At 46.6% G+C, this 21130-nt stretch overlaps 12 non-coding genes and 2 pseudogenes across 12 annotated transcripts; 1 reads left to right on the top strand and 13 right to left on the bottom strand.

Moving 5' to 3' along the window:
- Positions 1 to 195: 195 nt before the first annotated feature.
- LOC135007283 (U1 spliceosomal RNA) lies at positions 196 to 358 on the bottom strand. The gene has a single exon (XR_010207327.1). It is a non-coding gene; the product is annotated as a U1 spliceosomal RNA (small nuclear RNA).
- A 468-nt stretch (positions 359 to 826) lies between these two features.
- LOC135007189 (U1 spliceosomal RNA) lies at positions 827 to 989 on the top strand. Its single transcript, XR_010207241.1, has one exon. It is a non-coding gene; the product is annotated as a U1 spliceosomal RNA (small nuclear RNA).
- Positions 990 to 1844: 855 nt separating this feature from the next.
- Positions 1845 to 1980, bottom strand: LOC135007403 (U1 spliceosomal RNA; annotated as a pseudogene).
- Positions 1981 to 2132: 152 nt separating this feature from the next.
- Positions 2133 to 2296, bottom strand: LOC135006954 (U1 spliceosomal RNA). The gene has a single exon (XR_010207016.1). It is a non-coding gene; the product is annotated as a U1 spliceosomal RNA (small nuclear RNA).
- Positions 2297 to 15596: 13300 nt separating this feature from the next.
- Positions 15597 to 15759, bottom strand: LOC135007416 (U1 spliceosomal RNA). The gene has a single exon (XR_010207419.1). It is a non-coding gene; the product is annotated as a U1 spliceosomal RNA (small nuclear RNA).
- Positions 15760 to 15911: 152 nt separating this feature from the next.
- On the bottom strand, positions 15912 to 16075 carry LOC135007013 (U1 spliceosomal RNA). The gene has a single exon (XR_010207071.1). It is a non-coding gene; the product is annotated as a U1 spliceosomal RNA (small nuclear RNA).
- Positions 16076 to 16749: 674 nt separating this feature from the next.
- Positions 16750 to 16912, bottom strand: LOC135007179 (U1 spliceosomal RNA). The gene has a single exon (XR_010207231.1). It is a non-coding gene; the product is annotated as a U1 spliceosomal RNA (small nuclear RNA).
- Positions 16913 to 17063: 151 nt separating this feature from the next.
- On the bottom strand, positions 17064 to 17227 carry LOC135007114 (U1 spliceosomal RNA). The gene has a single exon (XR_010207169.1). It is a non-coding gene; the product is annotated as a U1 spliceosomal RNA (small nuclear RNA).
- A 674-nt stretch (positions 17228 to 17901) lies between these two features.
- LOC135007356 (U1 spliceosomal RNA) lies at positions 17902 to 18064 on the bottom strand. Its single transcript, XR_010207392.1, has one exon. It is a non-coding gene; the product is annotated as a U1 spliceosomal RNA (small nuclear RNA).
- Positions 18065 to 18216: 152 nt separating this feature from the next.
- Positions 18217 to 18380, bottom strand: LOC135007129 (U1 spliceosomal RNA). Its single transcript, XR_010207183.1, has one exon. It is a non-coding gene; the product is annotated as a U1 spliceosomal RNA (small nuclear RNA).
- A 701-nt stretch (positions 18381 to 19081) lies between these two features.
- LOC135007377 (U1 spliceosomal RNA) lies at positions 19082 to 19217 on the bottom strand (annotated as a pseudogene).
- Positions 19218 to 19369: 152 nt separating this feature from the next.
- Positions 19370 to 19533, bottom strand: LOC135007046 (U1 spliceosomal RNA). Its single transcript, XR_010207103.1, has one exon. It is a non-coding gene; the product is annotated as a U1 spliceosomal RNA (small nuclear RNA).
- Positions 19534 to 20207: 674 nt separating this feature from the next.
- LOC135007235 (U1 spliceosomal RNA) lies at positions 20208 to 20370 on the bottom strand. Its single transcript, XR_010207286.1, has one exon. It is a non-coding gene; the product is annotated as a U1 spliceosomal RNA (small nuclear RNA).
- Positions 20371 to 20522: 152 nt separating this feature from the next.
- On the bottom strand, positions 20523 to 20686 carry LOC135007010 (U1 spliceosomal RNA). The gene has a single exon (XR_010207070.1). It is a non-coding gene; the product is annotated as a U1 spliceosomal RNA (small nuclear RNA).
- Between the last annotated feature and the right edge of the window lie 444 nt (positions 20687 to 21130).

Raw genomic sequence — 21130 nt, 5'->3', positions numbered from 1 at the left:
TGCTCTGTAAGGCAAGTAAAAGGGTGTGGGCCCTGCAGCACTACCTGTAGTTTGCATTGTGCATTGGAAGGCACAAAGTAAGCAGACGGGAGGAGAAGTCAGGATAGTGCACAAGGGTATAGAAGGGAGCGGCTGAAGAAAAGAGAAGTGGAAACAGACAGCAAACTAGGCTGGAGAGAGATCTGAGACAAAGAGATCTGAATTATACGAGAGCCGACCAGGGGAAACACAAATTATGCAGTCAAGTTTCCCACATTTGGGGAAATCGCAGGGGCTGCACACCCAGAGTGCAATGGGTGAGCCTTGCCCTGGGAGAAGCACCTTCATGATCATAGTATCTCACCTGGCAGGTAAGTAGGAGTTGGGCTAGAGCTGGGGAGGGTCGCTGCTCGGGCACCCCCCTGTTAAGTGAAGGAGATCCAACTGAGGCAGCACAAGGGAACTCTCAAAAGAAGAACAAGGCTAGAGGAAGATCTGAAACAAAGAAATCTGACTTTTACCAGAGCTGACCAGAAGAAAACACAAACACAGTCCCCCACTACCACAAATAAAGCAGTCGAGTTTCCCACATTTGGGGAAATCACAGGGGTCAGCATACCCAAAATGCAATGAATGAACCTCACCTCGACTGCTTTATTTGTGGTAGTGGGGGACTGTGTTTGTGTTTTCTTCTGGTCAGCTCTGGTAAAAGTCAGATTTCTTTGTTTCAGATCTTCCTCTAGCCTTGTTCTTCTTTTGAGAGTTCCCTTGTGCTGCCTCAGTTGGATCTCCTTCACTTAACAGGGGGGTGCCCGAGCAGCGACCCTCCCCAGCTCTAGCCCAACTCATACTTACCTGCCAGGTGAGATACTATGATCATGAAGGTGCTTCTCCCAGGGCAAGGCTCACCCATTGCACTCTGGGTGTGCTGCCCCTGCGATTTCCCCAAATGTGGGAAACTTGACTGCATAATTTGTGTTTCCCCTGGTCGGCTATCGTATAATTCAGATCTCTTTGTCTCAGATCTCTCTCCAGCCTAGTTTGCTGTCTGTTTCCACTTCTCTTTTCTTCAGCCGCTCCCTTCTATACCCTTGTGCACTATCCTGACTTCTCCTCCCGTCTGCTTACTTTGTGCCTTCCAATGCACAATGCAAACTACAGGTAGTGCTGCAGGGCCCACACCCTTTTACTTGCCTTACAGAGCAGCTCTTGAGCTGTTACAGTGCCCAGCTGCTGCAAGAAATCTGCTTGAAAGCTTCAGGGGATGGGGCATGGCCAACATGAGCCCCACACCAAAGCAGGGTGCAGCAGAAGGCTGCCTAATACTGAAGCACCCCCAAACAACAAACCAAATGCAACAACTAGTGCAAGCATTCCTGGGGGAAGGCCTGCCGCAGATGGATTTGCATATGGTGATGTCATCCAAGCAGTGGGTCAAAGTTGGCTTCAACCCTCATCTGCATATGAAAACAGAAAAGGGGCGTGCAGGGCATGGTGGCCTTTTGCGGCGCTTGACTGACCCCTAGTTTGCATTAAACACCTCCACCCTCCTTCGGTGTGGGGCTGATGTTGGCTATGCCCCAGCCCCTGAAGCATTCAAGCTGATTTCTTGCAGCAGCTGGGCACTGTAACAGCTCCAGAGCTGCTCTGTAAGGCAAGTAAAAGGGTGTGGGCCCTGCAGCACTACCTGTAGTTTGCATTGTGCATTGGAAGGCACAAAGTAAGCAGACGGGAGGAGAAGTCAGGATAGTGCACAAGGGTATAGAAGGGAGCGGCTGAAGAAAAGAGAAGTGGAAACAGACAGCAAACTAGGCTGGAGAGAGACCTGAGACAAAGAGATCTGAATTATACGAGAGCCGACGAGGGGAAACACAAATTATGCAGTCAAGTTTCCCACATTTGGGGAAATCGCAGGAGCAGCACACCCAGAGTACAATGGGTGAGCCTTGCCCTGGGAGAAGCACCTTAATGATCATAGTATCTCACCTGGCAGGTAAGTAGGAGTTGGGCTAGAGCTGGGGAGGGTCGCTGCTCGGGTACCCCCCTGTAAAGTGAAGGAGATCCAACAAAGGCAGCACAAGGGAACTCTCGAAAGAAGAACAAGGCTAGAGGAAAATGTGAGACAAAGAAATCTGACTTTTACTAGAGCTGACCAGAGGAAAGCACAAACACAGTCCCCCACTACCACAAATAATGCAGTTGAGTTTCCCACATTTGGGGAAATCACAGGGGTCAGCATACCCAAAATGCAATGAATGAACCTCACCCTGGGAGAAAAATCTTCATGACCATGGTATCTCCTATGCAAAATAAGTATGATTTGGAATAGGGCTGGGGAGGGCCGCTGCTCATGCACATCTCTGTCAAGTAAAGGAGATTCAACTGAGGCAGCACAAGGGAACTCTCATCTGGGGACAACAACTGCAGGGAGAACATATATTTTCAGATGAACATGGGAGGGCAGAAAGCTGCCTAATACTGAAGCACCCCCAAACAACAAACCAAATGCAACAACTAGTGCAAGCATTCCTGGGGGAAGGCCTGCCGCAGATGGATTTGCATATGGTGATGTCATCCAAGCAGTGGGTCAAAGTTGTGACAATGCTAAATTCCTTTGTCGTATAAACAACCCTTTATGAAGCTAAGAACACTGTACGCTGTTTACTGAAGAAGTACCGTAATGGTACGCTAGTTGCGTAACGATCGCTCAGCCGTAGGCGAGACGCTCAAGCGTCACGTTCTCTCACGGCCCAGGGATCACAGGACACGTTATTGGTTATGTCTAGGGTAATGATTCGCTATGGCGTAGCTTACGCTCGAGACCACGAGGAGGTCACCAGCGATGCAGACGCTCACAACACTATACCTTTATGATAAAACCTTATACCAATGAAATACACTGAATACCTTAATGTGAGTACAGGGTGTAAGTGCAACCTTGTGTAACCTGACTAACTACAAAGCTGCTTGAGCGTCACCGACGCTCAAGTGAACACTTATCACTATAGAAAATGCACAGATACTGGTTTAGGTTCCAAAGCCTATTAACTGTATTATATCTAATATACTTGTAAAAAGGGGATAACAGTACAAATGATACACTACAATATAACAGAGACTTCCTAACCACAGAACTAAACAATAAATACAAAAAGACAATACTACACTGACCTAAATGCAATACAATACAATACTATCTAATACAATACAATACTAGCCTAGTCTAGGGGAGATATGAGAGAACAGAACAGAGAGAGAGAGAGAGAGAGAGAGAGAGAGAGAGATGAGATGAGAGAAATTGGCTCACAGAAAGACAATGATTACGGAGAGAAACTTACGCACAAAGGGTATGATCGCCTGCGCCTCGATATCCAGCTCCCGGCTATCAGCAGATAACCGTTGATGAGAGAGTCAGAGCTGGATGTGGTCGGCCTGCCTATTTATGCCCCACACACAATGCAATCTCCTGGTCCTACAATCCCATTGTCCATTGGCCGAAGGAATTCGGCCCTGTATCATAACAAAAGGTCATAGGGTGATTCATACAGGTGGGCTGTGACGATTTCCAACAGCTCAGGTGGGTGGGAAACTGGGTTTCCCGCCGCATACCTGAGTATGTGTAATTAATAGAAATGGACATAAACTTCTTATGTCCATAACTATTCGCACGAGCGATTAATACGCTCCAAACCAACACCGGAATATTGCTAATTAAATACTCTTCCGATGGGTACCAAACACTGCTGTGTGATTCCTGTTAGACCCTTTGTACGATATAAAGAGGGATTCCTCAGCTCTGGGACATTGTATTTTAACCAAACTTTCAGAATCTATCAAAGGGACCATGATCTATAAACTACATTAATTGTGAACATTTGTAACGAATGAGTCGCACGCTACGACTACATAAACTCTACCGTAAATACGCATACCGCGCCTGCGAGTGCACGTTATTGCGGGTATGCGAATCCACGGGAGAGCGCATGCACGCGCAGCGCGGACCAGTGTGCGGTGCAAATATGGCAACGTGCATTGAGACATTTTTCTGACTTTGACAGTCCACCCTTTGGCAGTCAATAATAACTGCCACAAAACATTTAAGGAGAAAAATGTAAGTCAGGGGTTAATTGATTTCCATGGTTGGGTAGGGGAGGAGAGAGGAGAAGGTGTGAAGAGGGTATGACCTAGTGAGAAAGCAGAAGCATGTGTGTATGAGTCCATGTTTGGAGGGTCATGTATCATCGTGCCGTACGTGTGGTAAATCAAGCTTCGAGGTATTGCGAAGTATACATTTGAATTCCTTCTTATCCTGTGGTACAGGTCTGTGGATGGGCTGTCAAACTTTACCGAGCTCATTTCGGCTGTGGTTGTAACAAAATGGGGATGCACATTTTAGTTGATGATACATGAATGGGGGAGGTATGTGGTTGCTGATATCTGTGCCTGTATTCCCTATCGTCTATGTGTGTCGTTACCTGAGGGTTGTAGAGATGAAGATAAAGAACACTTACGAAAAATGCAATGATATTCTATGTCAGGGAAATGTACATCTGTCGTCGAAGTTGTTTTCGGTATCTGTTGAGAGTCGTCTTCTTTGCGCTGTATTGCTCCTTAGGCATGAGCAAATAGCTTTGTCTGAGCCATCAGATTTACAAAAATGTTGGGCTAGCGTGAGTTTAAAGATACTAGGGAAACTGGGGATCTATGGCAAAGTTCATCAAGTGTCCATATTTAAAGTTGTCAAATCTTCTTCTTTGGTCAATCCGTTGTCTGTATACATCTCGTCTCGTCAGCTTCCTCGTCCAAGGGGGTCTTTGTATCTGGGAGAAAAGCAGAAAAACAGGTGAAAGAAACGGACCGCATAATCGCATTTTTCATCACATTCTGGTTTCTATCATTGGGTCATAAATCAAATCCAGGTTAATTACAGTTTCCTCACTCGTCAAGCTCATCACTTTTGTACTTTGTTTGCACCTCATTAAAGCCTGCCCGCATCTAAATATCAATCCAATCGATATAACGACACCCAAGATACATAGTAGAAACTTTCCAACATCCATTATGACTCCTTGAGCCCACTCTCCTAAACCGGAGAACCAATTTCGCGGGTTCAACCATGACACCCAACCAGTCAGCTCATTACCTACAGCAGCAAGGGTGAGATTGTGTTTTCGACGAAATTCCCACTTCAATTGGAGAATATCGTCCATCTTTTGGTCTATGACCTCTACCGGATCCTCGGTGCTATTTGTGATATACGTGCAACACTTTATGCCGTACTGTGTTGCCAATGTAACACAATATCCGCCTGTTACTGCTGTAAGATAATTAAGAACCATCCTATGCTGAACTAGTTCTGTTTTGTAAGCTTGAAGTTCTCTTCCAGTGTATCTAAACGTGTCATCATACATTTCAGTGATATTATCTAACAAATTGGCGAGTGCGGAAATGTATTTATAATTCATCACTCCTCGAGCGGTACGAGTGAAATCTAACGCTACCAGAACCTGAATCCCGGTGGATTCATGGATAAGATCAGAGGCCGGATGCTCTAGCCTTTCTGACAGTTGTCTTTTAACTCGGTGCTCGTAATGAGTGTGAGTATAAGGAGCTTGGGCACCACGGTGTATGTCCTTCATTTTGTCATGTGTAACAGTCATCACTTCAGGCAATACTTTTCCAATATAACACAATCCTTCAGAGTTTGGGGCAAGCCACTTGTACGCCTTTCTCCCGCATATGAAATATGCATCATCGGGGAGAACATATGGGACGGAGAAGGACATGACCATGTTACAAACCTTCCAGGTGAAATCTCCTGACCCTAATTCTTCCAACTGCTTAATGCACGTATCGGTTTGTACGATATGTGCACAGTATCCTGGTGATACCTCTCCAACTCTAGTAATCCTATTTCCTAAGGTATATCGATACCGGAAAGATTTTCCTCTACTGGCTATGTGGCGTACGAGCTCTGTATCTGTAGGCATTCTATCTGCTCTGTGTGAAAAGGTCATGGTAAGGTTGCTCCATGACACTTCCCAATTTCCCGGTTTTCTGGGATTGGAGATGTTAAAACATAAGAGGGACCTATCCACATGGTATTGGTGGAGCTTCAAACTAGGAGGGCTGGAGATATTAAACCTCCGGTCCACCGGTCTCCCACCACTTAGCTCAAGTACCTCCCCTAACGTTAAAGGAAATGGTACTAGCCCTGATTTGCTGTGACCCTGAGGTACTTGAGAGCATACCCAACAATCTGTTTGGTTTAACACGTTACCCACTAAGGAGTGATAGTCACTCAATGGATGCCGGTCTATATGGATATTAAAACTAGATTGGCATTTCTTTATGCATCCATCTTCAACCAGATTATCACAGAGCCTACAGATACAATTTTCTTCAGCTAACAATCCATCACAATTTCTTCTATCGGATCGTTTTCTGATACTCGCCTTTGCTTGTTGGTTTGGTTGATCTTGGAAAACTACGCCTCCATCATCATAATCGGAACCCATTCCAGAACCTCTTTCGACCTCTATGGTACTCTCGCCGGAACAGACTGCTCTGGTCAACATCATGGTTAACATCAAAATCCGGATCACAGTCTCTTGGGGCAAGTCCATCTTTGAGGAGGAAATAGAGAAGAATGAGGAGGGGGAAAAAGAAATTTTAAGGGAGAGGGGCTGGGAAGTGGAGAAAAACAATAAAAGGGAGAAGGGAGTCGACAGCTGCTTTCGATTTTCAAGGCTCAGGTGCCGCCTCAATCCTCCTGGAACAGACACTCCAGTGATACAACCTCTACCGTCTGTTCCTTATCGCGGGACTTCTCTGGATCAGCAACCTTTTTGCAGTGGGATGAATGGACCCAAGTCTCTCTCTCAGCAACCTTCAATGCTGTGGTGCTAGTCAATAAGACCTGGTATGGTCCTTCCCATCTATCAATAAGACAACCTGAGCGTAGAAAATTTCGTATCATTACATAATCCCCAGGTTCAATGTCATGACAATTACTATCTGGTAAATCAGGAATCACCAACTTCAGATTATCATTTTGATTCCTCAACTGTTTACTCATGTTAATCAAGTACTTTACAGTTACTTCATTGTTACATTTCAAATCATCCTGAGGGTTAATCATGACATGCGGTTGTCGACCAAACAAGATTTCAAAAGGAGACAGATTAAGAGGGGACCTGGGAGTGGTTCTGATGCTATACAAAACAATGGGTAAAGCTTCTGGCCACGTCAATCCTGTCTCTGCCATTACTTTACTCAATTTATTTTTAATAGTGCTGTTCACTCTTTCGACCTTCGCACTCGCCTGTGGACGGTACGGAGTGTGTAGCTTACTATCAATACCCATCAATTTACACATTCCTTGAAAGACATCACCTGTAAAATGGGTACCCCTATCACTTTCAATGATTCTAGGGATACCATATCTACATACAAATTCCTGCACAATTTTCTTAGCTGTAAACATAGCGGTATTTGTAGCTGCTGGAAAAGCCTCGACCCAATTCGAGAAAACATCTATACAGACAAGTACATATTTCAAATTTCGACATGGGGGTAATTGAATGAAGTCAATTTGTATTACCTGGAAAGGGCCGCCGGCAGGTGGGATATGGGATGGTTCTGTAGGTATTGCTTTTCCAATATTCTTTCTCAGACAGGTAAGGCATGACATTGCTCTTTTACTCGCATGAGAGGAGAATCCTGGGGCGCACCAGTATGCTCTTACCAATTTGCACATCCCCTCCTTGCCTAGATGAGTCAGCCCGTGAGCTGCTTCAGCCAGACATGGAAGGTATGCCCTGGGGGCCACTGGTTTACCATGTCCATCCGTCCAGAGCCCTGAGGACTCCTGGCCATATCCCTTTGCCTTCCAGACTGCTCTTTCCTGTGTGGAACACAGATTCTGCATCTCACACAACTTCTGTGTGTTGATGGTATTAAATACCATCAACTGTGTGGTGTCTGTCCGTGTGGGGGTAGCAGCTGCAAGCTTTGCGGCTTCGTCTGCTCGGCTGTTACCAAGGGATACTGGGTCTTGGCTATATGTATGTGCTTTACATTTGATAACAGCCACTCTGTCGGGTTCCTGTATCGCTGTTAGAAGCCTTTTTATGTGAGCTGCATGCGCTATCGGTGTACCAGCTGCCGTCATGAAATTTCTGAGCCGCCATAGGGCTCCGAAATCATGGACTACCCCGAACGCGTATCTGGAATCGGTGTAGATATTGGCTGACTTACCCTTAGCCAATTCACATGCTCTGGTTAGGGCGACCAGTTCAGCAACCTGGGCTGAGTGAGGTGGGCCTAGCGGTTCCGCTTCTATGGTGTCTTGGTCATCTACGACTGCGTATCCAGTACACAAGTCTCCCGAGTCTGACTGTCTGTGACAACTACCATCCGTGTAGAACGTGAGTTCTGCATCTTCCAGTGGATTGTCACTGATGTCAGGCCTTGCGGTAAAATTTTGGGTCAAATATTCCATACAATCATGTGTATCTTCCTTTGCATTAAATCCTCCTTCCCCATCACTCTCACCTTCCACCCTTTGTGTCTGACCAGGCACACCTGGGAGAAATGTTGCAGGATTTAATGCGCTGCATCTCCTTATGGTGATGTTTACGGGGGCCATTAATGCCAATTCCCATCTTGTAAACCTTGCAGATGAGACGTGTCTGGTTTGGGCAGAATTCAATAAGGCAGATACCGCATGCGGTGTATGGATTGTGAGGTTGTGGCCTAGCACGACATCTTCGCTTTTCGTTACTAGCAATGCTATCGCCGCAACGCTACGCAAGCATGTGGGGAGGGATCGCGCTACCGTATCTAGCTGGGCGCTGTAGTATGCAATTGGCCTGCTGGCATCACCGTGTTTTTGTGTTAGTACACCTGCTGCGCACCCAGCACTTTCTGTTCCGTATAGTTCAAAGGGTTTCCCATAGTCTGGCATACCTAGTGCTGGTGCCTGCGTTAGGCACTGTTTGAGTCTCTCAAATGCTGTTTCAGATTCGTCTGTATGCGAAATCCGATCAGGTTTGTTTGAAGAGACCATTTCCTGCAAAGGTAGCGCCAATATGGAAAACCCTGGGATCCAATTACGGCAATACCCACACATTCCTAAAAACGTCCTGATCTGTTGCTGGGTTTGTGGCAGTGTCATGTCTCTAATGGCTTGGATTCTATCAGCGGTCAGGTGTCTCAGTCCTTGTGTTAGACAGTGTCCCAAATATTTTACCTTAGCTTGGCATAATTGCAACTTGTCTTTGGAAACCTTGTGACCTGTGTCTGAAAGATGAAACAGGAGCTGTTTCGTATCCTTCAGAGATGCTTCCAGTGAATCTGAACACAGTAATAAATCGTCCACATACTGTATCAATACTGATCCACTGTCTGGTTGGAAAGACTGTAAACAATCATACAAAGCCTGAGAAAATATACTTGGACTATCTATGAAACCTTGGGGTAACCGAGTCCACGTGTATTGGACTCCTCTGTATGTGAATGCAAACAAATATTGGCTGTCAGGGTGCAGAGGTACCGAAAAGAAAGCGGAGCAGAGGTCAATAACAGTGAAAAATTTGGCAGTGGGAGGAATTTGCATTAGGATGACAGCTGGATTAGGCACTACGGGGAACTGACTCTCAACTATTTTGTTAATCCCCCTTAGATCCTGCACTAGCCTGTAACCCCTCCCCCCACTCTTTTTAACAGGGAAGATGGGACTATTTGCGGTGCTGGACGTTCTTACTAGAATGCCCTGTTGTAGCAAGCGCTCTATTACGGGAAAAACTCCTAGCTCCACCTCTGGCTTCAGAGGATACTGTGGGATTTTTGGAGCTATCCTACCATCTTTTACTTGCACAACTACTGGAGCTACGTTTGCCATTAATCCAGTGTCCTGTCCATCTTTTGTCCAAAGTGACTCTGGTATCTGAGATATCATCTCTTCTACTTGGGATGGATTCCTATTTGTCATAATGGAATGTGACATTAATTTTGATGGGGAGTCTAACATGTCTCGTACTTCCTGAGCGTGATTCTCAGGAATGTCCAAGAATACACCTTCAGGGGTACAATAAATGACGCAACCCATTTTACATAGTAAGTCTCTCCCCAGGAGATTAGTTGGTGCCGATGCAGCCAGCAAAAAGGAATGCTTGGTATACAAAGGCCCTATTGTAATCTCGGCTGGTTTGCTAACAGGGTAGTGCTGGACTACTCCTGTTACTCCCATGGCTGGAATTGTCCTACCAGTGGTTCTCATGCCCACTGTCGAATTTATCACTGACTTGGCCGCCCCTGTGTCTACAAGAAAGTTTAAAGTTTTACCAGCCACATTGATTGCAATCTCTGGTTCGCTTCCAAGACTGGCAATCAACTTAACTGGCTGCAGATTACAGGTATGGCCACACCCCTATTGGGTATGCTGACCTCCCAGAATCCCGCTGGCAGCAACTACTTGTGAGGGAGTTAGCTGGGAACTACCAGAGGCATGCCAGTCTCTGTTTGGGGGATATCTTTTTGTTTCCCCTGTATGTGGCTCAAAACTCCGCCTCTGTGGACCCTGCTCCCAATGTCGTGTGTTGTGTTGTTGTCTAGGGGGTTGAAAAGACCTTTGTACATTCTTTGTTCTACATTCTCGTGCAAAGTGTCCCGGTCTGTTACAAGAAAAACATGTTATTACACTTGCCTTACCCACAGGATTCGGTGGTACATACGCAGGCTGCCTTGTGGTCAGCGCCTGTATACTTACGGACATCAACTTATCACTTTGCGATTCCCTGTGCCTAGTGATGTTTCTGTCGTGATCAATAGCAGCCTCTCTCAAGCCGGACACTGACAGACCTCGCCAGCACGGTTGCGTGGTCTGAACCCTAGTCTTTAATGTTTCCTTTAAACCATCCATCAGTACGGATACTGCTACTTCCCGATGGTTTGGGTTGGTCTTAATGTCTTCTATACCAGTGTACTTTGCCATTTCTAATAGTGCCCGGTGAAAATATTCTGTTGCCGTTTCGGACTCCTTTTGCTTAATGGAAAATATTTTATTCCATTTAACAACGGCTGGGAAATACTCTTTTAGCTGTAAATTTATCCTCTTTACATTATCCTTGTTGTACACGTCTGTAAGCGGTACATCTTTATCCAATGCACAATCAGCTAAAAACTGAGTTGCATCAACATTGGAAGGTAAACAAGCCCTTAGCAGTATCTGCCAATCCTTGTTGTTGGGTTCTACAGTGTTACCTAGATCCCTGATGTATTTTTGGCTAGCAACTAAATCCTTCCTGGGGTCAGGAAATTCGGACACTATTGTTCTTAATTCCATTCTGGAAAATGGAGTGTACATGGCAATGTTCCTTATGGGAGTGGCTCCAGACACATCTGTTTTTCCATTGGGAACTGCTATTACCCTTACAGGAGCAATTCTAACAGCCTCTTCCTGTGTAGATTCTACTGCTTGTTGTGGTACAATTGTTTCAGTGTAGTGCATGGTGCCGTACTTACCCGTTGACACGACCTCACCTATCCCTCCGCTAGGGGCTTTCACTAATCTCGTGGGTGTCGCTGTGCCTACTGTGGTCTCTGCTATGGTGGCTGCAAGAGAGAGAGCTGAAATTGTTGCTGAATCGTCTTCTTGATCACACTCCTGAGGAAGGTTCAAAACAGGGTACATCTTGCACGGGTTAATACTTGCATGAGTTATTTGGTTAACATCATTAACATTTACAGGGTTACTAAGAGTTTGTGTTTTACAACCCAGTGCGTTTCTCTCCGCAATCAACTTCTCTCCTGCAATGTATGGTGGAGGAGGAGCTGTGGCAATCAACTTCCTGACTGCCCCAGATCCTGCCGCCAGAGCCAAACCTCTCTGTATCTCACCTTCCTGGTGCCATAACTGTAAACAATCATGATGTTGAATTCGTCTCTTTGTTGATTTTACGAGACATATCCTCCTCCTTAAATTTTGTAACACTTCTGGACTAAAGCTACCTATTCTTGGGAATTTGTCCCTGTCTTGTACAGTCATTCTCTCCCATTCATCACATAAAGATTCGGTGTGAATTCCATATTTTTCACACATTACATATCGTGCCGACCCAACTGGTCGGTTCACAGAATCAACCTGAACCAGGGTTGATCGCCCCCTACCTGAACAAATGGCCCCCATAATCTGCAGGCGTTGCTTATTCCTCCTTGAATATCAAGGCTTTCAGCGAACCCTTACAAACAAACCAAGATGTCCTTGGGCAGGCCGGCGGTGGTGGTTTATCAAGTACCCCACTTACTTCTCGCCCACGTTGGCCTGTGCTGCAATCACTGTAGCCAGAGCTGCTGTACCCAACCTAGGGCCCCTGTGAACCTTTAGTTTACTGGAACATATGAGGGTTACCCGCAGGACACTTACTCTTTCCAGTAAAGTTGGGGTTGTTAGATAGTTCCTGAGTGACCAGCGAACTTCCCTTCCAAAAATAAAAAATTACACAAATCACGTCAGAATGTACAGATAGCGTTTGTGACCACTTTACTCTAATGGTATTAGGTCAGATTACTAACTACTGCACACAATAACGTGCGGTCCAATCGTTCAGTATACGAGCACTACTTGTCATGTACTGAAAGATCAATGGAATCTATGTTTCCGGCTGCGATTCCTTCAGCCAGAGCTTGTATGGCCTATATGGGTTCTGCACCAACACCCCAGGCGTTGTGCCACTGGACTTTTATAGCGGACCTTTTACCTTATGACCTCCTGGTCTTGTTACCTTATGACCTCCTGGTCTTGTTACCTTATGACCTCCTGGTCTTGTTACCTTATGGTCCGCTATACTCTAATGCTCAAATATTATTTAACCAGGGATGCCTCCCTGGCCACCGTATATGTCACTTACACGTATGTCCCTTGACGAGTACCCGGCTTTCCTTTTGGTTCCACCTTAAAGTTATATAAACTTTTGTATACAAAACACACTCACTCAACACATGTACACTTTGTTTCTATGTCTATTTCTGCGCAGAAATTGTCTTTAGGCCAAAAGTGTTACCAATTAGGAGCAGGATCTGTTAAACTAAATTTCAGATTTTCCAAAAATAGATTTGCGTTATTTACCGCTTCGCGTTATCTACCGCTGTGCGTTAATTATCGCCTTTGCGTTACTTCACTTTATCACAACTTGAGCTACGTGGGCGTAACCGGACGCTACGTTGCGTAATGAACGCTGCGTGCGTCTGCCTTTTGGATTGCGTACGCTAGTCTTTGTTAGCGACACGTGTATGCAATGCAAAGGACCCACCGTAACACAATATATTTTTATCAATGTAAATGATCCCTGATCATCTACCGCAATCCACACTGACTGCCTTGTATCTCAGACAAACCGTGTGTTTGTTCTATACTTTAACTATCACCTCTACTATTAAATAACAGCAAATCTCTTTTTAGCACTTTCTATCAACTATAAAATTGGCAAACAGGAATAGTGATATACGAAAAATGAAACAGAAATGCAGATATATGTATGCGTGCGTGTATACGCAAGACAGAAGAGAAATAAAAGTTTTAAAAGACACAAGCGTTTTGTTCTTACTTCCGGTTCCCGGATTCCTTCAGCATTCTTTATCTAAGCGAAGCAGACGCTTATCCCGCCAGCACTATGAGACAACCTCCCACCCTTTGCTGGAGGGATAATGTCTGCTGATCTACCTAGTGCAGATATGAGAAGGATAGGACGAGCCCGCAATTGACAATGCTAAATTCCTTTGTCGTATAAACAACCCTTTATGAAGCTAAGAACACTGTACGCTGTTTACTGAAGAAGTACCGTAATGGTACGCTAGTTGCGTAACGATCGCTCAGCCGTAGGCGAGACGCTCAAGCGTCACGTTCGCTCACGGCCCAGGGATCACAGGACACGTTATTGGTTATGTCTAGGGTAATGATTCGCTATGGCGTAGCTTACGCTCGAGACCACGAGGAGGTCACCAGCGATGCAGACGCTCACAACACTATACCTTTATGATAAAACCTTATACCAATGAAATACACTGAATACCTTAATGTGAGTACAGGGTGTAAGTGCAACCTTGTGTAACCTGACTAACTACAAAGCTGCTTGAGCGTCACCGACGCTCAAGTGAACACTTATCACTATAGAAAATGCACAGATACTGGTTTAGGTTCCAAAGCCTATTAACTGTATTATATCTAATATACTTGTAAAAAGGGGATAACAGTACAAATGATACACTACAATATAACAGAGACTTCCTAACCACAGAACTAAACAATAAATACAAAAAGACAATACTACACTGACCTAAATGCAATACAATACAATACTATCTAATACAATACAATACTAGCCTAGTCTAGGGGAGATATGAGAGAACAGAACAGAGAGAGAGAGAGAGAGAGAGAGAGAGAGATGAGATGAGAGAAATTGGCTCACAGAAAGACAATGATTACGGAGAGAAACTTACGCACAAAGGGTATGATCGCCTGCGCCTCGATATCCAGCTCCCGGCTATCAGCAGATAACCGTTGATGAGAGAGTCAGAGCTGGATGTGGTCGGCCTGCCTATTTATGCCCCACACACAATGCAATCTCCTGGTCCTACAATCCCATTGTCCATTGGCCGAAGGAATTCGGCCCTGTATCATAACAAAAGGTCATAGGGTGATTCATACAGGTGGGCTGTGACGATTTCCAACAGCTCAGGTGGGTGGGAAACTGGGTTTCCCGCCGCATACCTGAGTATGTGTAATTAATAGAAATGGACATAAACTTCTTATGTCCATAACTATTCGCACGAGCGATTAATACGCTCCAAACCAACACCGGAATATTGCTAATTAAATACTCTTCCGATGGGTACCAAACACTGCTGTGTGATTCCTGTTAGACCCTTTGTACGATATAAAGAGGGATTCCTCAGCTCTGGGACATTGTATTTTAACCAAACTTTCAGAATCTATCAAAGGGACCATGATCTATAAACTACATTAATTGTGAACATTTGTAACGAATGAGTCGCACGCTACGACTACATAAACTCTACCGTAAATACGCATACCGCGCCTGCGAGTGCACGTTATTGCGGGTATGCGAATCCACGGGAGAGCGCATGCACGCGCAGCGCGGACCAGTGTGCGGTGCAAATATGGCAACGTGCATTGAGACATTTTTCTGACTTTGACAGTTGGCTTCAACCCTCGTCTGCATATGAAAAGAGAAAAGGGGCGTGCAGGGCATGGTGGCCTTTTGCGGCACTTGGCTGACCCCTAGTTTGCATTAAACACCTCCACCCTCCTTTGGTGTGGGGCTCATGTTGGCTATGCCCCAGCCCCTGAAGCATTCAAGCAGATTTCTTGCAGCAGCTGGGCACTGTAACAGCTCCAGAGCTGCTCTGTAAGGCAAGTAAAAGGGTGTGGGCCCTGCAGCACTACCTGTAGTTCGCATTGTGCGTTGGAAGGCACAAAGTAAGCAGACAGGAGGAGAAGTCAGGATAGTGCGCAAGGGCATAGAAGGGAGCGGCTCAAGAAAAGAGAAGTGGAAACAGACAGCAAACTAGGCTGGAGAGAGACCTGAGACAAAGAGATCTGAATTATACGAGAGCCGACCAGGGGAAACACAAATTATGCAGTCAAGTTTCCCACATTTGGGGAAATCGCAGGAGCAGCACACCTAGAGTGCAATGGGTGAGCCTTGCCCTGGGAGAAGCACCTTCATGATCATAGTATCTCACCTGGCAGGTAAGTAGGAGTTGGGCTAGAGCTGGGGAGGATCGCTGCTCGGGTACCCCCCTGTAAACTGAAGGAGATCCAACTGAGGCAGCACAAGGGAACTCTCGAAAGAAGAACAAGGCTAGAGGAAAATCTGAGACAAAGAAATCTGACTTTTACCAGAGCTGACCAGAGGAAAGCACAAACACAGTCCCCCACTACCACAAATAATGCAGTCAAGTTTCCCACATTTGGGGAAATCACAGGGGTCAGCATACCCAAAATGCAATGAATGAACCTCACCCTGGGAGAACAATCTTCATGACCATGGTATCTCCTATGCAAAATAAGTATGATTTGGAATAGGGCTGGGGAGGGCCGCTGCTCATGCACATCTCTGTCAAGTAAAGGAGATTCAACTGAGGCAGCACAAGGGAACTCTCATCTGGGGACAACAACTGCAGGGAGAACACATATTTTCAGATGAACATGGGAGGGCAGAAGGCTGCCTAATACTGAAGCACCCCCAAACAACAAACCAAATGCAACAACTAGTGCAAGCATTCCTGGGGGAAGTTCTGCAGAAGACGGATTTGCATACGGTGATGTCATCCAAGCAGTGGGTCAAAGTTGGCTTCAACCCTCATCTGCATATGAAAAGAGAAAAGGAGCGTGCAGGGCATGGCGGCCTTTTGCGGTGCTTGGATGACCCCTAGTTCGCATTAAACACCTCCACCCTCCTTTGGTGTGGGGCTCATGTTGGCCATGCCCCATCCCCTGAAGCATTCAAGCTGATTTCTTGCAGCAGCTGGGCACTGTAACATCTCCAGAGCTGCTCTGTAAGGCAAGTAAAAGGGTGTGGGCCCTGCAGCACTACCTGTAGTTTGCATTGTGCATTGGAAGGCACAAAGTAAGCAGACGGGAGGAGAAGTCAGGATAGTGCACAAGGGTATAGAAGGGAGCGGCTGAAGAAAAGAGAAGTGGAAACAGACAGCAAACTAGGTTGGAGAGAGACCTGAGACAAAGAGATCTGAATTACACGAGAGCCGACCAGGGGAAACACAAATTATGCAGTCAAGTTTCCCACATTTGGGGAAATCGCAGGGGCAGCACACCCAGAGTGCAATGGGTGAGCCTTGCCCTGGGAGAAGCACCTTCATGATCATAGTATCTCACCTGGCAGGTAAGTAGGAGTTGGGCTAGAGCTGGGGAGGGTCTCTGCTTGGGCACCCCCCTGTCAAGTGAAGGAGATCCAACTGAGGCAGCACAAGGGAACTCTCGAAAGAAGAACAAGGCTAGAGGAAGATCTGAACAAAGAAATCTGACTTTTACCAGAGCTGACCAGAGGAAAACACAAACACAGTCCCCCACTACCACAAATAAAGCAGTCGAGTTTCCCACATTTGGGGAAATCACAGGGGTCAGCATACCCATAATGCAATGAATGAACCTCACCCTGGGAGAATAATCTTCATGACCATGGTATCTCCTATGCAAAATAAGTATGATTTGGGATAGAGCTGGGGAGGGCCGCTGCTCAGGCACATCTCTGTCAAGTAAAGGAGATTCAACTGAGGCAGCACAAGGGAACTCTCATCTGGGGACAACAACTGCAGGGAGAACACATATTTTCAGATGAACATGGGAGGGCAGAAGGCTGCCTAATACTGAAGCACCCCCAAACAACAAACCAAATGCAACAACTAGTGCAAGCATTCCTGGGGGAAGTTCTGCAGAAGACGGATTTGCATACGGTGATGTCATCCAAGCAGTGGGTCAAAGTTGGCTTCAACCCTCATCTGCATATGAAAAGAGAAAAGGGGCGTGCAGGGCATGGCGGCCTTTTGCGGTGCTTGGATGACCCCTAGTTCGCATTAAACACCTCCACCCTCCTTTGGTGTGGGGCTCATGTTGGCCATGCCCCATCCCCTGAAGCATTCAAGCTGATTTCTTGCAGCAGCTGGGCACTGTAACAGCTCCAGAGCTGCTCTGTAAGGCAAGTAAAAGGGTGTGGGCCCTGCAGCACTACCTGTAGTTTGCATTGTGCATTGGAAGGCACAAAGTAAGCAGACGGGAGGAGAAGTCAGGATAGTGCACAAGGGTATAGAAGGGAGCGGCTGAAGAAAAGAGAAGTGGAAACAGACAGCAAACTAGGCTGGAGAGAGACCTGAGACAAAGAGATCTGAATTATACGAGAGCCGACCAGGGGAAACACAAATTATGCAGTCAAGTTTCCCACATTTGGGGAAATCACAGGAGCAGCACACCCAGAGTACAATGGGTGAGCCTTGCCCTGGGAGAAGCACCTTCATGATCATAGTATCTCACCTGGCAGGTAAGTAGGAGTTGGGCTAGAGCTGGGGAGGGTCGCTGCTCGGGTACCCCCCTGTAAAGTGAAGGAGATCCAACTGAGGCAGCACAAGGGAACTCTCGAAAAAAGAACAAGGCTAAAGGAAAATCTGAGACAAAGAAATCTGACTTTTACCAGAGCTGACCAGAGGAAAGCACAAACACAGTCTCCCACTACCACAAATAATGCAGTCAAGTTTCCCACATTTGGGGAAATCACAGGGGTCAGCATACCCAAAATGCAATGAATGAACCTCACCCTGGGAGAAAAATCTTCATGACCATGGTATCTCCTATGCAAAATAAGTATGATTTGGAATAGGGCTGGGGAGGGCCGCTGCTCATGCACATCTCTGTCAAGTAAAGGAGATTCAACTGAGGCAGCACAAGGGAACTCTCATCTTGGGACAACAACTGCAGGGAGAACATATATTTTCAGATGAACATGGGAGGGCAGAAGGCTGCCTAATACTGAAGCACCCCCAAACAACAAACCAAATGCAACAACTAGTGCAAGCATTCCTGGGGGAAGGCCTGCCGCAGATGGATTTGCATATGGTGATGTCATCCAAGCAGTGGGTCAAAGTTGGCTTCAACCCTCGTCTGCATATGAAAAGAGAAAAGGGGCGTGCAGGGCATGGTGGCCTTTTGCGGCGCTTGGCTGACCCCTAGTTTGCATTAAACACCTCCACCCTCCTTTGGTGTGGGGCTCATGTTGGCTATGCCCCAGCCCCTGAAGCATTCAAGCTGATTTCTTGCAGCAGCTGGGCACTGTAACAGCTCCAGAGCTGCTCTGTAAGGCAAGTAAAAGGGTGTGGGCCCTGCAGCACTACCTGTAGTTTGCATTGTGCATTGGAAGGCACAAAGTAAGCAGACGGGAGGAGAAGTCAGGATAGTGCACAAGGGTATAGAAGGGAGCGGCTGAAGAAAAGAGAAGTGGAAACAGACAGCAAACTAGGCTGGAGAGAGACCTGAGACAAAGAGATCTGAATTATACGAGAGCCGACGAGGGGAAACACAAATTATGCAGTCAAGTTTCCCACATTTGGGGAAATCGCAGGAGCAGCACACCCAGAGTGCAATGGTTGAGCCTTGCCCTGGGAGAAGCACCTTCATGATCATAGTATCTCACCTGGCAGGTAAGTAGGAGCTGGGCTAGAGCTGGGGAGGGTCGCTGCTCGGGTTCCCCCCTGTGAAGTGAAGGAGATCCAACTGAGGCAGCACCAGGGAACTCTCGAAAGAAGAACAAGGCTAGAGGAAGATCTGAGACAAAGAAATCTGACTTTTACCAGAGCTGACCAGAGGAAAGCACAAACACAGTCCCCCACTACCACAAATAATGCAGTCGAGTTTCCCACATTTGGGAAAATCACAGGGGTCAGCATACCCAGAATGCAATGAATGAACCTCACCCTGGGAGAAAAATCTTCATGACCATGGTATCTCCTATGCAAAATAAGTATGATTTGGGATAGGGCTGGTGAGGGCAGCTGCTCAGGCACATCTCTGTCAAGTAAAGGAGATTCAACTGAGGCAGCACAAGTGAACTCTCATCTGGGGACAACAACTGCAGGGAGACCACATCTTTTCAGATGAACATGGGAGGGCGGAAGGCTGCCTAATACTGAAGCACCATCAAATATCAAACCATATGCAACAACTAGTACAAGCACTCCTGGGGGAAGGTCTGCAGCAGACGGATTTGCATACGGTGATGTTATCCAAGCAGTGGGCCAAAGTTGACTGGAACCCTCATCTGCATATGAAAAGAGAAAAGGGGCATGCAGGGCATGGCGGCCTTTTGCAGTGCTTGGATGACCCCTAGTTCGCATTAAACACCTCCCCCCTCCTTTGGTGTGGGGCTCATGTTGGCCATGCCCCATCCCCTGAAGCATTCAAGCTGATTTCTTGCAGCAGCTGGGCACTGTAACAGCTCCAGAGCTGCTCTGTAAGGCAAGTAAAAGGGTGTGGGCCCTGCAGCACTACCTGTAGTTTGCATTGTGCATTGGAAGGCACAAAGTAAGCAGACGGGAGGAGAAGTCAGGATAGTGCACAAGGGTATAGAAGGGAGCGGCTGAAGAAAAGAGAAGTGGAAACAGACAGCAAACTAGGCTGGAGAGAGACCTGAGACAAATAGATCTGAATTATACGAGAGCCGACCAGGGGAAACACAAATTATGCAGTCAAGTTTCCCACATTTGGGGAAATCGCAGGGGCAGCACACCCAGAGTGCAATGGGTGAGCCTTGCCCTGGGAGAAGCACCTTCATGATCATAGTATCTCACCTGGCAGGTAAGTAGGAGTTGGGCTAGAGCTGGGGAGGGTCGCTGCTCGGGTACCCCCCTGTCAAGTGAAGGAGATCCAACTGAGGCAGCACAATGGAACTCTCGAAAGAAGAACAAGGCTAGAGGAAAATCTGAGACAAAGAAATCTGACTTTTACCAGAGCTGACCAGAGGAAAGCACAAACACAGTCCCCCACTACCACAAATAATGCAGTCAAGTTTCCCACATTTGGGGAAATCACAGGGGTCAGCATACCCAAAATGCAATGAATGAACCTCACCCTGGGAGAACAATCTTCATGACCATGGTATCTCCTATGCAAAATAAGTATGATTTGGAATAGGGCTGGGGAGGGCCGCTGCTCATGCACATCTCTGTCAAGTAAAGGAGATTCAACTGAGGCAGCACAAGGGAACTCTCATCTGGGGACAACAACTGCAGGGAGAACACATATTTTCAGATGAACATGGGAGGGCAGAAGGCTGCCTAATACTGAAGCACCCCCAAACAACAAACCAAATGCAACAACTAGTGCAAGCATTCCTGGGGGAAGTTCTGCAGAAGACGGATTTGCATACGGTGATGTCATCCAAGCAGTGGGTCAAAGTTGGCTTCAACCCTCATCTGCATATGAAAAGAGAAAAGGGGCGTGCAGGGCATGGCGGCCTTTTGCGGTGCTTGGATGACCCCTAGTTCGCATTAAACACCTCCACCCTCCTTTGGTGTGGGGCTCATGTTGGCCATGCCCCATCCCCTGAAGCATTCAAGCTGATTT

Source organism: Pseudophryne corroboree, unplaced genomic scaffold, assembly GCF_028390025.1.
Source record: "Pseudophryne corroboree isolate aPseCor3 unplaced genomic scaffold, aPseCor3.hap2 scaffold_218, whole genome shotgun sequence".
NCBI classification, from domain to species: domain Eukaryota; kingdom Metazoa; phylum Chordata; class Amphibia; order Anura; family Myobatrachidae; genus Pseudophryne; species Pseudophryne corroboree.
The sequence above is the reverse complement of the archived record's forward strand: the minus strand, read 5'-3'. Positions and strand labels throughout refer to the sequence as shown.